General features: G+C 48.9%; 1 protein-coding gene across 1 annotated transcript in view; it reads left to right on the top strand.

Annotated features, from left to right (window-relative positions):
* Positions 1-13,946, top strand: part of LAMA1 (laminin subunit alpha 1) — a 979,910-nt gene that overhangs the window by 331,851 nt on the left and 634,113 nt on the right. The gene's annotated exons all lie outside the window — the stretch shown is intronic.

Below are 13,946 nucleotides of genomic sequence, written 5' to 3'. Positions count from 1 at the left end.
TTCCCAATAGACCCTATGTGTTCCATTTTTCTTGCCCTTGGACTCTTCAGCAGCTTGCTGCCTAAGGCCTTCAAGAGAGGGACAGGTTTCTTGTCCCTTACACAGCTCCTCCCTTGAGGGTCCCCCTGGGCCTAAGAGCTCAACCTGATAAGGTTCAAGCTCCAAAGGCTCAGTTCCCTCAGAGGGCAGAACTTCTTCCTGAGAAGAGAGGTTCCCTTTCTTTTGCTGTGTTGCAGTTGGTTTCCCAACTGACTTTCCTGTTCTCTTGGTAGGCTGGGCCATTTTTCCAGACTCCAGCTCTACTTTTTCACCCTGTGCCTTGCACTGTGCTCTTGTTTTCACACACACCAGTTCAGGGATACCCAGCATTGCTGCATGGGTTTTTAGCTCTACCTCAGCCCATGCTGAGGACTCCAGGTCATTTCCAAGCAGACAGTCCACTGGGATATTTGAGGAGACCACCACCTGTTTCAGGCCATTGACCCCTCCCCATTCTAAAGTAACCATTGCCATGGGATGTACTTTTCTCTGATTGTCAGCGTTGGTGACTGTGTAAGTTTTTCCAGTCAGGTATTGGCCAGGGGAAACCAGTTTCTCTGTCACCATGGTGACACTGGCACCTGTATCCCTCAGGCCCTCTATTCTAGTCCCATTAATTAAGAGTTGCTGTCTGTATTTTTGCATGTTAGGCGGCCAGACAGCTAGTGTGGCTAAATCCACCCCACCCTCAGAAACTAGAGTAGCTTCAGTGTGGACCCTGATTTGCTCTGGGCACACTGTTGATCCCACTTGGAGACTAGCCATACCAGTGTTACCTGGATGGGAGTTTGGAGTGGAACCTTTCTTGGGACAGGCCTTGTCTCCAGTTTGGTGTCCATGCTGTTTACAGCTATGACACCAGGCCTTTTTGGGATCAAAGTTTTTACCCTTGTACCCATTGTTTTGTGAAGAGGCTCTGGGCCCACCCTCCTGTGCAGGTTTTTGGGGGCCTGTAGAAGACTCTTTACTATTTTTAGTTTTGGTTGTCTCATCACCCTTCTGCTGGGGAGTCTTTGTGACCCCTTTCTTTTGGTCACCCCCTGTTGAAGTCTTGGACACCCTTGTCTTGACCCAATGGTCTGCCTTCTTTCCCAATTCTTGGGGAGAAATTGGTCCTAGGTCTACCAGATGCTGATGCAGTTTATCATTGAAACAATTACTTAACAGGTGTTCTTTCACAAATAAATTGTACAGCCCATCATAATTACTTACACCACTGCCTTGAATCCAACCATCTAGTGTTTTCACTGAGTAGTCAACAAAGTCAACCCAGGTCTGGCTCGAGGATTTTTGAGCCCCCCTGAACCTAATCCTGTACTCCTCAGTGGAGAATCCAAAGCCCTCAATCAGGGTACCCTTCATGAGGTCATAAGATTCTGCATCTTGTCCAGAGAGTGTGAGGAGTCTATCCCTACACTTTCCTGTGAACATTTCCCAAAGGAGAGCACCCCAGTGAGATCTGTTCACTTTTCTGGTTACACAAGCCCTCTCAAAAGCTGTGAACCATTTGGTGATGTCATCACCATCTTCATATTTAGTTACAATCCCTTTGGGGATTTTCAACATGTCAGGAGAATCTCTGACCCTATTTATGTTGCTGCCACCATTGATGGGTCCTAGGCCCATCTCTTGTCTTTCCCTCTCTATGGCTAGGATCTGTCTTTCCAAAGCCAATCTTTTGGCCATCCTGGCTAACTGGATGTCCTCTTCACTGGAGTTATCCTCAGTGATTTCAGAGTTGTTGGTCCCTCCTGTGAGGGAACCAGCATCTCTGACTATTATTTGTGGAGTCAGGGCTTGAGAAGCCCTGCTCTCCCTAAGTAGGACTGGAGGGGGGGAATTTCCCTCCAAGTCACTATCTTCATCCTCTGAGTTGCCATCCTCAGAGGGGTTGGCCTTTTCAAACTCTGCCAAAAGCTCCTGGAGCTGTACTTTGGTAGGTTTGGGGCCCATTGCTATTTTCTTTAGTTTACAGAGTGACCTTAGCTCTCTCATCTGTAGATGGAGGTAAGGTGTGGTGTCGAGTTCCACCACATTCACATCTGTGCTAGACATTATGCTTCTAAAAGTTGGAATACTTTTTAAGAAACTAAAACTGGTTCTAGAATCTAATTCAAACTTTTACAAACTTTTAAACTCTAAAAGAAATGCTAAACAGGATCTAACACAAGGCCCTAGCAGGTCTTTTAAGAATTTAGAAAACTTTTCAAATTGCAAAAATCAATTTCTAATGACAATTTTGGAATTTGTCGTGTGATCAGGTATTGGCTGAGTAGTCCAGCAAATGCAAAGTCTTGTACCCCACCGCTGATCCACCAATGTAGGAAGTTGGCTCTGTATGTGCTATTTCAAAGTAAGGAATAGCATGCACAGAGTCCAAGGGTTCCCCTTAGAGGTAAAATAGTGGTAAAAATAGATAATACTAATGCTCTATTTTGTGGTAGTGTGGTCGAGCAGTAGGCTTATCCAAGGAGTAGTGTTAAGCATTTGTTGTACATACACATAGACAATAAATGAGGTACACACACTCAGAGACAAATCCAGCCAATAGGTTTTTATATAGAAAAATATCTTTTCTTAGTTTATTTTAAGAACCACAGGTTCAAATTCTACATGTAATATCTCATTCGAAAGGTATTGCAGGTAAGTACTTTAGGAACTTCAAATCATCAAAATTGCATGTATACTTTTCAAGTTATTGACAAATAGCTGGTTTAAAAGTGGACACAGTGCAATTTTCACAGTTCCTGGGGGAGGTAAGTTTTTGTTAGTTTTACCAGGTAAGTAGGACACTTACAGGGTTCAGTTCTTGGTCCAAGGTAGCCCACCGTTGGGGGTTCAGAGCAACCCCAAAGTCACCACACCAGCAGCTCAGGGCCGGTCAGGTGCAGAGTTCAAAGTGGTGCCCAAAACACATAGGCTAGAATGGAGAGAAGGGGGTGCCCCGGTTCCGGTCTGCTTGCAGGTAAGTACCCGCGTCTTCGGAGGGCAGACCAGGGGGGTTTTGTAGGGCACCGGGGGGGACACAAGTCCACACCGAAATTTCACCCTCAGCGGCGCGGGGGCGGCCGGGTGCAGTGTAGAAACAAGCGTCGGTTTCGCAATGTTAGTCTATGAGAGATCTCGGGATCTCTTCAGCGCTGCAGGCAGGCAAGGGGGGGGTTCCTCGGGGAAACCTCCACTTGGGCAAGGGAGAGGGACTCCTGGGGGTCACTTCTCCAGTGAAAGTCCGGTCCTTCAGGTCCTGGGGGCTGCGGGTGCAGGGTCTCTCCCAGGCGTCGGGACTTTAGGTTCAAAGAGTCGCGGTCAGGGGAAGCCTCGGGATTCCCTCTGCAGGCGGCGCTGTGGGGGGCTCAGGGGGGACAGGTTTTTGTACTCACAGTCTTAGAGTAGTCCTGGGGTCCCTCCTGAGGTGTTGGATCGCCACCAGCCGAGTCGGGGTCGCCGGGTGCAGTGTTGCAAGTCTCACGCTTCTTGCGGGGAGCTTGCAGGGATCTTTAAAGTTGCTGTAAACAAAGTTGCAGCTTTTCTTGGAGCAGGTCCGCTGTCCTCGGGAGTTTCTTGTCTTTTCGAAGCAGGGGCAGTCCTCAGAGGATGTCGAGGTCGCTGGTCCCTTCGGAAGGCGTCGCTGGAGCAGGATCTTTGGAAGGCAGGAGACAGGCCGGTGAGTTTCTGGAGCCAAGGCAGTTGTCGTCTTCTGGTCTTCCGCTGCAGGGGTTTTCAGCTGGGCAGTCCTTCTTCTTGTTGCAGGAATCTAATTTTCTAGGGTTCAGGGTAGCCCTTAAATACTAAATTTAAGGGCGTGTTTAGGTCTGGGGGGTTAGTAGCCAATGGCTACTAGCCCTGAGGGTGGGTACACCCTCTTTGTGCCTCCTCCCAAGGGGAGGGGGTCACAATCCTAACCCTATTGGGGGAATCCTCCATCTGCAAGATGGAGGATTTCTAAAAGTTAGAGTCACCTCAGCTCAGGACACCTTAGGGGCTGTCCTGACTGGCCAGTGACTCCTCCTTGTTATTCTCATTATTTTCTCCGGCCTTGCCGCCAAAAGTGGGGCCTGGCCGGAGGGGGCGGGCAACTCCACTAGCTGGAGTGTCCTGCTGGGTTGGCACAAAGGAGGTGAGCCTTTGAGGCTCACCGCCAGGTGTGACAATTCCTGCCTGGGAGAGGTGTTAGCATCTCCACCCAGTGCAGGCTTTGTTACTGGCCTCAGAGTGACAAAGGCACTCTCCCCATGGGGCCAGCAACATGTCTCGGTTTGTGGCAGGCTGCTAAAACTAGTCAGCCTACACAGATAGTCGGTTAAGTTTCAGGGGGCACCTCTAAGGTGCCCTCTGTGGTGTATTTTACAATAAAATGTACACTGGCATCAGTGTGCATTTATTGTGCTGAGAAGTTTGATACCAAACTTCCCAGTTTTCAGTGTAGCCATTATGGTGCTGTGGAGTTCGTGTTTGACAGACTCCCAGACCATATACTCTTATGGCTACCCTGCACTTACAATGTCTAAGGTTTTGTTTAGACACTGTAGGGGTACCATGCTCATGCACTGGTACCCTCACCTAGGGTATAGTGCACCCTGCCTTAGGGCTGTCAGGCCTGCTAGAGGGGTGTCTTACCTATACTGCATAGGCAGTGAGAGGCTGGCATGGCACCCTGAGGGGAGTGCCATGTCGACTTACTCGTTTTGTCCTCACTAGCACACACAAGCTGGTAAGCAGTGTGTCTGTGCTGAGTGAGAGGTCTCCAGGGTGGCATAAGACATGCTGCAGCCCTTAGAGACCTTCCTTGGCATCAGGGCCCTTGGTACTAGAAGTACCAGTTACAAGGGACTTATCTGGATGCCAGGGTCTGCCAATTGTGGATACAAAAGTACAGGTTAGGGAAAGAACACTGGTGCTGGGGCCTGGTTAGCAGGCCTCAGCACACTTTCAATTGTAAACATAGCATCAGCAAAGGCAAAAAGTCAGGGGGCAACCATGCCAAGGAGGCATTTCCTTACAAGGGTGTCAAAGGCCTGTTGGCATTCCACAGTCCAGTTCACTTTCTTGGGCATTTTCTTGGAGGTGAGTTCAGTGAGGGCTGTCACAATGGATCCATATCCCTTCACAAACCTCCTGTAATACCCAGTCAAGCCAAGGAATGCCCTGACTTGAGTCTGGGTTTTTGGAGCTACCCAGTCCAGAATAGTCTGGATCTTGGGTTGGAGTGGCTGAACTTGGCCTCCACCTACAAGGTGGCCCAAGTAAACCACAGTTCCCTGCCCTATCTGGCATTTGGATGCCTTGATAGAGAGGCCTGCAGATTGCAGAGCCTTCAAAACCTTCTTCAGGTGACCAGGTGATCCTGCCAGGTGGAGCTAAAGACAGCAATATCATCAAGATAAGCTGTGCTAAAGGACTCCAAGCCAGCAAGGACTTGATTCACCAACCTTTGGAAGGTGGCAGGGGCATTCTTTAAACCAAAGGGCATAACAGTAAACTGATAATGCCCATCAGGTGTGGAGAATGCTGTTTTCTCTTTTGCTCCAGGTGCCATTTTTATTTGCCAGTACCCTGCTGTCAAGTCAAAGGTACTTAAGAATTTGGCAGCACCTAATTTGTCTATGAGCTCATCAGCTCTAGGAATTGGATGAGCATCTGTCTTGGTGACAGAGTTGAGCCCTCTGTAGTCCACACAAAACCTCATCTCTTTCTTTCCATCTTTGGTGTGAGGTTTGGGGACTAAGACCACTGGGCTAGCCCAGGGGCTGTCAGAGCGCTCAATTACTCCCAATTCCAGCATCTTGTGGACTTCCACCTTGATGCTTTCCTTAACATGGTCAGACTGTCTAAAAATATTGTTTTTGACAGGCATGCTGTCTCCTGTGTCCACATCATGGGTACACAGGTGTGTCTGACCAGGGGTCAGGGAGAAGAGTTCAGGAAACTGTTGTAGGACTCTCCTACAATCAGCTTGCTGTTGGCCAGAGAAGGTGTCTGAGTAGATCACTCCATCTACTGAGCCATCTTTTGGGTCTGATGACAGAAGATCAGGGAGAGGTTCACTCTCTGCCTCCTGATCCTCATCTGTTACCATCAACAGATTTACATCAGCCCTGTCACGGAAGAGCTTAAGGCGGTTCACATGGATCACCCTCTTGGGGCTCCTGCTTGTGCCCAGGTCCACCAGGTAGGTGACCTGACTCTTCCTTTCTAGCACTGGGTAAGGGCCACTCCATTTGTCCTGGAGTGCCCTGGGAGCCACAGGCTCCAGAACCCAGACTTTCTGCCCTGGTTGGAACTCAACCATTGCAGCCTTTTGGTCATACCAAAACTTCTGGAGCTGTTGGCTGGCCTCAAGGTTTTTGGTTGCCTTTTCCATGTACTCTGCCATTCTAGAGCGAAGGCCAAGTACATAGTCCACTATGTCTTGTTTAGGCTCATGAAGAGGTCTCTCCCAGCCTTCTTTAACAAGAGCAAGTGGTCCCCTTACAGGGTGACCAAACAGAAGTTCAAAGGGTGAGAATCCTACTCCCTTCTGTGGCACCTCTCTGTAAGCAAAAAGCAGACATGGCAAGAGGACATCCCATCTCCTTTTGAGTTTTTCTGGGAGCCCCATGATCATGCCTTTTAATGTCTTGTTGAATCTCTCAACTAAGCCATTAGTTTGTGGATGGTATGGTGTAGTGAATTTGTAAGTCACTCCACACTCATTCCACATGTGTTTTAGGTATGCTGACATGAAGTTGGTACCTCTGTCAGACACCACCTCCTTAGGGAAACCCACTCTGGTAAAGATACCAATGAGGGCCTTGGCTACTGCAGGGGCAGTAGTCGACCTAAGGGGAATAGCTTCAGGATACCTAGTAGCATGATTGTAAGGAAATGCCTCCTTGGCATGGTTGCCCCCTGACTTTTTGCCTTTGCTGATGCTATGTTTACAATTGAAAGTGTGCTGAGGCCTGCTAACCAGGCCCCAGCACCAGTGTTCTTTCCCTAACCTGTACTTTTGTATCCACAATTGGCAGACCCTGGCATCCAGATAAGTCCCTTGTAACTGGTACTTCTAGTACCAAGGGCCCTGATGCCAAGGAAGGTCTCTAAGGGCTGCAGCATGTCTTATGCCACCCTGGAGACCTCTCACTCAGCACAGACACACTGCTTGCCAGCTTGTGTGTGCTAGTGAGGACAAAACGAGTAAGTCGACATGGCACTCCCCTCAGGGTGCCATGCCAGCCTCTCACTGCCTATGCAGTATAGGTAAGACACCCCTCTAGCAGGCCTTACAGCCCTAAGGCAGGGTGCACTATACCATAGGTGAGGGTACCAGTGCATGAGCATGGTACCCCTACAGTGTCTAAACAAAACCTTAGACATTGTAAGTGCAGGGTAGCCATAAGAGTATATGGTCTGGGAGTCTGTCAACCACGAACTCCACAGTACCACAATGGCTACACTGAAAACTGGGAAGTTTGGTATCAAACTTCTCAGCACAATAAATGCACACTGATGCCAGTGTACATTTTATTGTAAAATACACCACAGAGGACACCTTAGAGGTGCCCCCTGAAACTTAACCGACTATCTGTGTAGGCTGACTAGTTTTAGCAGCCTGCCACAAACCGAGACATGTTGCTGGCCCCATGGGGAGAGTGCCTTTGTCACTCTGAGGCCAGTAACAAAGCCTGCACTGGGTGGAGATGCTAACACCTCTCCCAGGCAGGAATTGTCACACCTGGCGGTGAGCCTCAAAGGCTCACCTCCTTTGTGCCAACCCAGCAGGACACTCCAGCTAGTGGAGTTGCCCGCCCCCTCCGGCCAGGCCCCACTTTTGGCGGCAAGGCCGGAGAAAATAATGAGAATAACAAGGAGGAGTCACTGGCCAGTCAGGACAGCCCCTAAGGTGTCCTGAGCTGAGGTGACTCTAACTTTTAGAAATCCTCCATCTTGCAGATGGAGGATTCCCCCAATAGGGTTAGGATTGTGACCCCCTCCCCTTGGGAGGAGGCACAAAGAGGGTGTACCCACCCTCAGGGCTAGTAGCCATTGGCTACTAACCCCCCAGACCTAAACACGCCCTTAAATTTAGTATTTAAGGGCTACCCTGAACCCTAGAAAATTAGATTCCTGCAACTACAAGAAGAAGGACTGCCTAGCTGAAAACCCCTGCAGAGGAAGACCAGAAGACGACAACTGCCTTGGCTCCAGAAACTCACCGGCCTGTCTCCTGCCTTCCAAAGATCCTGCTCCAGCGACGCCTTCCAAAGGGACCAGCGACCTCGACATCCTCTGAGGACTGCCCCTGCTTCGAAAAGACAAGAAACTCCCGAGGACAGCGGACCTGCTCCAAGAAAAGCTGCAACTTTGTTTCCAGCAGCTTTAAAGAACCCTGCAAGCTCCCCGCAAGAAGCGTGAGACTTGCAACACTGCACCCGGCGACCCCGACTCGGCTGGTGGCGATCCAACACCTCAGGAGGGACCCCAGGACTACTCTAAGACTGTGAGTACAAAAACCTGTCCCCCCTGAGCCCCCACAGCGCCGCCTGCAGAGGGAATCCCGAGGCTTCCCCTGACCGCGACTCTTTGAATCCTAAGTCCCGACACCTGGGAGAGACCCTGCACCCGCAGCCCCCAGGACCTGAAGGACCGGACTTTCACTGGAGGAGTGACCCCCAGGAGTCCCTCTCCCTTGACCAAGTGGAGGTTTCCCCGAGGAACCCCCCCCTTGCCTGCCTGCAGCGCTGAAGAGATCCCTAGATCTCCCATTGACTTCCATTACAAACCCGACGCTTGTTTCTACACTGCACCCGGCCGCCCCCGCGCTGCTGAGGGTGAAATTTCTGTGTGGACTTGTGTCCCCCCCGGTGCCCTACAAAACCCCCCTGGTCTGCCCTCCGAAGACGCGGGTACTTACCTGCAAGCAGACCAGAACCGGGGCACCCCCTTCTCTCCATGCTAGCCTATGTGTTTTGGGCACCACTTTGAACTCTGCACCTGACCGGCCCTGAGCTGCTGGTGTGGTGACTTTGGGGTTGCTCTGAACCCCCAACGGTGGGCTACCTTGGACCAAGAACTAAGCCCTGTAAGTGTCTTACTTACCTGGTTAACCTAACAAATACTTACCTCCCCTAGGAACTGTGAAAATTGCACTGTGTCCACTTTTAAAACAGCTATTTGTCAATAACTCGTAAAGTATACATGCAATTTTTATGATTTAAAGTTCCTAAAGTACTTACCTGCAATACCTTTCAAATGAGATATTACATGTAGAATTTGAACCTGTGGTTCTTAAAATAAACTAAGAAAAGATATTTTTCTATATAAAAACCTATTGGCTGGATTTGTCTCTGAGTGTGTGTACCTCATTTATTGTCTATGTGTATGTACAACAAATGCTTAACACTACTCCTTGGATAAGCCTACTGCTCGACCACACTACCACAAAATAGAGCATTAGTATTATCTATTTTTACCACTATTTTACCTCTAAGGGGAACCCTTGGACTCTGTGCATGCTATTCCTTACTTTGAAATAGCACATACAGAGCCAACTTCCTACATTGGTGGATCAGCGGTGGGGTACAAGACTTTGCATTTGCTGGACTACTCAGCCAATACCTGATCACACGACAAATTCCAAAATTGTCATTAGAAATTGATTTTTGCAATTTGAAAAGTTTTCTAAATTCTTAAAAGACCTGCTAGGGCCTTGTGTTAGATCCTGTTTAGCATTTCTTTTAGAGTTTAAAAGTTTGTAAAAGTTTGAATTAGATTCTAGAACCAGTTGTAGATTCTTAAAAAGTATTCCAACTTTTAGAAACAAAATGTCTAGCACAGATGTGACTGTGGTGGAACTCGACACCACACCTTACCTCCATCTTAAGATGAGGGAGCTAAGGTCACTCTGTAAAATAAAGAAAATAACAATGGGCCCCAAACCTACCAAAATACAGCTCCAGGAGCTTTTGGCAGAGTTTGAAAAGGCCAACCCCTCTGAGGGTGGCAACTCAGAGGAAGAGGATAGTGACTTGGAGGAAAATTCCCCCCGTACCAGTCCTATCTAGGGAGAACAGGGTCCCTCAAACCCTGACTCCTAAAATAATAGTCAGAGATGCTGGTTCCCTCACAGGAGAGACCAACACCTCTGAAATCACTGAGGATAGCCCCAGTGAAGAGGACATCCAGTTAGCCAGGATGGCCAAAAGATTGGCTTTGGAAAGACAGATCCTAGCCATAGAGAGGGAAAGACAAGAGATGGGCCTAGGACCCATCAATGGTGGCAGCAACATAAATAGGGTCAGAGATTCTCCTGACATGTTGAAAATCCCTAAAGGGATTGTAACTAAATATGAAGATGGTGATGACATCACCAAATGGTTCACAGCTTTTGAGAGGGCTTGTGTAACCAGAAAAGTGAACAGATCTCACTGGGGTGCTCTCCTTTGGGAAATGTTCACAGGAAAGTGTAGGGATAGACTCCTCACACTCTCTGGACAAGATGCAGAATCTTATGACCTCATGAAGGGTACCCTGATTGAGGGCTTTGGATTCTCCACTGAGGAGTATAGGATTAGATTCAGGGGGGCTCAAAAATCCTCGAGCCAGACCTGGGTTGACTTTGTAGACTACTCAGTGAAAACACTAGATGGTTGGATTCAAGGCAGTGGTGTAAGTAATTATGATGGGCTGTACAATTTATTTGTGAAAGAACACCTGTTAAGTAATTGTTTCAATGATAAACTGCATCAGCATCTGGTAGACCTAGGACCAATTTCTCCCCAAGAATTGGGAAAGAAGGCGGACCATTGGGTCAAGACAAGGGTGTCCAAGACTTCAACAGGGGGTGACCAAAAGAAAGGGGTCACAAAGACTCCCCAGGGGAAGGGTGATGAGACAACCAAAACTAAAAATAGTAAAGAGTCTTCTACAGGCCCCCAAAAACCTGCACAGGAGGGTGGGCCCAGAGCCTCTTCACAAAACAATGGGTACAAGGGTAAAAACTTTGATCCCAAAAAGGCCTGGTGTCATAGCTGTAAACAGCATGGACACCCAACTGGAGACAAGGCCTGTCCCAAGAAAGGTTCCACTCCAAACTCCCATCCAGGTAACACTGGTATGGCTAGTCTCCAAGTGGGATCAACAGTGTGCCCAGAGCAAATCAGGGTCCACACTGAAGCTACTCTAGTTTCTGAGGGTGGGGTGGATTTAGCCACACTAGCTGTCTGGCCGCCTAACATGCAAAAATACAGACAGCAACTCTTAATTAATGGGACTAGAATAGAGGGCCTGAGGGATACAGGTGCCAGTGTCACCATGGTGACAGAGAAACTGGTTTCCCCTGGCCAATACCTGACTGGAAAAACTTACACAGTCACCAACGCTGACAATCAGAGAAAAGTACATCCCATGGCAATGGTTACTTTAGAATGGGGAGGGGTCAATGGCCTGAAACAGGTGGTGGTCTCCTCAAATATCCCAGTGGACTGTCTGCTTGGAAATGACCTGGAGTCCTCAGCATGGGCTGAGGTAGAACTAAAAACCCATGCAGCAATGCTGGGTATCCCTGAACTGGTGTGTGTGAAGACAAGAGCACAATGCAAGGCACAGGGTGAACAAGTAGAGCTGGAGTCTGGAAGAATGGCCCAGCCTACCAAGAGAACAGGAAAGTCAGTTGGGAAACCAACTGCATCACAGCAAAAGAAAAGGAACCTCTCTTCTCAGGAAGAAGTTCTGCCCTCTGAGGGAACTGAGCCTTTGGAGCTTGAACCTTATCAGGTTGAGCTCTTAGGCCCAGGGGGACCCTCAAGGGAGGAGCTGTGTAAGGGACAAGAAACCTGTCCCTCTCTTGAAGGCCTTAGGCAGCAAGCTGCTGAAGAGTCCAAAGGCAAGAAAAATGGAACGCATAGGGTCTATTGGGAAGATGGACTCCTGTACACTGAGGCCAGAGACCCCAAACCTGGTGCCACTAGGAGAGTGGTAGTGCCTCAGCTGTTCAGGAAGTTCATCCTAACATTGGCCCATGACATTCCCCTTGCTGGACATTTGGGACAAACCAAGACGTGGGAGAGGTTAGTCAACCACTTCTACTGGCCCAATATGTCCAACATGGTTAAGGAGTTTTGCCTCTCCTGCCCCACCTGTCAAGCCAGTGGTAAGACAGGTGGGCATCCAAAGGCCCCCCTCATTCCACTTCCAGTGGTGGGGGTTCCCTTTGAAAGAGTGGGTGTGGACATAGTTGGTCCACTAGAACCTCCCACAGCCTCAGGAAATATGTATATCCTGGTAGTAGTGGATCATGCTACCAGGTATCCTGAAGCTATTCCCCTTAGGTCGACTACTGCCCCTGCAGTAGCCAAGGCCCTCATTGGTATCTTTACCAGAGTGGGTTTCCCTAAGGAGGTGGTGTCTGACAGAGGTACCAACTTCATGTCAGCATACCTAAAGCACATGTGGAATGAGTGTGGAGTGACTTATAAATTCACTACACCATACCATCCACAAACTAATGGCTTGGTTGAGAGATTCAACAAGACATTAAAAGGCATGATCATGGGGCTCCCAGAAAAGCTCAAAAGGAGATGGGATGTCCTCTTGCCATGTCTGCTTTTCGCTTACAGAGAGGTGCCACAGAAGGGAGTAGGATTCTCACCCTTTGAACTTCTGTTTGGTCATCCTGTAAGGGGACCACTTGCTCTTGTTAAAGAAGGCTGGGAGAGACCTCTCCATGAGCCAAAACAAGACATAGTGGACTATGTACTTGGCCTTCGCTCTAGAATGGCAGAGTACATGGAAAAGGCAACAAAAAACCTTGAGGCCAGCCAACAGCTCCAGAAGTTTTGGTATGACCAAAAGGCTGCACTGGTTGAGTTCCAACCAAGGCAGAAAGTCTGGGTTCTGGAGGCTGTGGCTCCCAGGGCACTCCAGGACAAATGGAGTGGCCCTTACCCAGTGCTAGAAAGGAAGAGTCAGGTCACCTACCTGGTGGACCTGGGCACAAGCAGGAGCCCCAAGAGGGTGATCCATGTGAACCGCCTTAAGCTCTTCCATGACAGGGCTGATGTCAATCTGTTGATGGTAACAGATGAAGATCAGGAGGCAGAGAGTGAACCTCTCCCTGATCTTCTGTCATCAGACCCAAAAGATGGTACAGTAGATGGAGTGATCTACTCAGACACCCTCTCTGGCCAACAGCAAGCTGATTGTAGGAGAGTCCTACAACAGTTTCCAGAACTCTTCTCCTTAACCCCTGGTCAGACACACCTGTGTACCCATGATGTGGACACAGGAGACAGCATGCCTGTCAAGAACAAAATCTTTAGACAATCTGACCATGTTAAAGAAAGCATCAAGGTGGAAGTCCACAAGATGCTGGAATTGGGAGTAATTGAGCGCTCTGACAGCCCCTGGGCTAGCCCAGTGGTCTTAGTCCCCAAACCTCACACCAAAGATGGAAAGAAAGAGATGAGGTTTTGTGTGGACTACAGAGGGCTCAATTCTGTCACCAAGACAGATGCTCATCCAATCCCAAGAGCTGATGAGCTCATTGATAAATTAGGTGCTGCCAAATTTCTAAGTACCTTTGACTTGACAGCAGGGTACTGGCAAATAAAAATGGCACCTGGAGCAAAAGAAAAGACAGCATTCTCCACACCTGATGGGCATTATCAGTTTACTGTTATGCCCTTTGGTTTAAAGAATGCCCCTGCCACCTTCCAAAGGTTGGTGAATCAAGTCCTTGCTGGCTTGGAGTCCTTTAGCACAGCTTATCTTGATGATATTGCTGTCTTTAGCTCCACCTGGCAGGATCACCTGGTCCACCTGAGGAAGGTTTTGAAGGCTCTGCAATCTGCAGGCCTCTCTATCAAGGCATCCAAATGCCAGATAGGGCAGGGAACTGTGGTTTACTTGGGACACCTTGTAGGTGGAGG

Source organism: Pleurodeles waltl, chromosome 2_2 (assembly GCF_031143425.1).
Source record: "Pleurodeles waltl isolate 20211129_DDA chromosome 2_2, aPleWal1.hap1.20221129, whole genome shotgun sequence".
Classification (NCBI taxonomy): Eukaryota; Metazoa; Chordata; class Amphibia; order Caudata; family Salamandridae; genus Pleurodeles; species Pleurodeles waltl.
The sequence above is the reverse complement of the archived record's forward strand: the minus strand, read 5'-3'. Positions and strand labels throughout refer to the sequence as shown.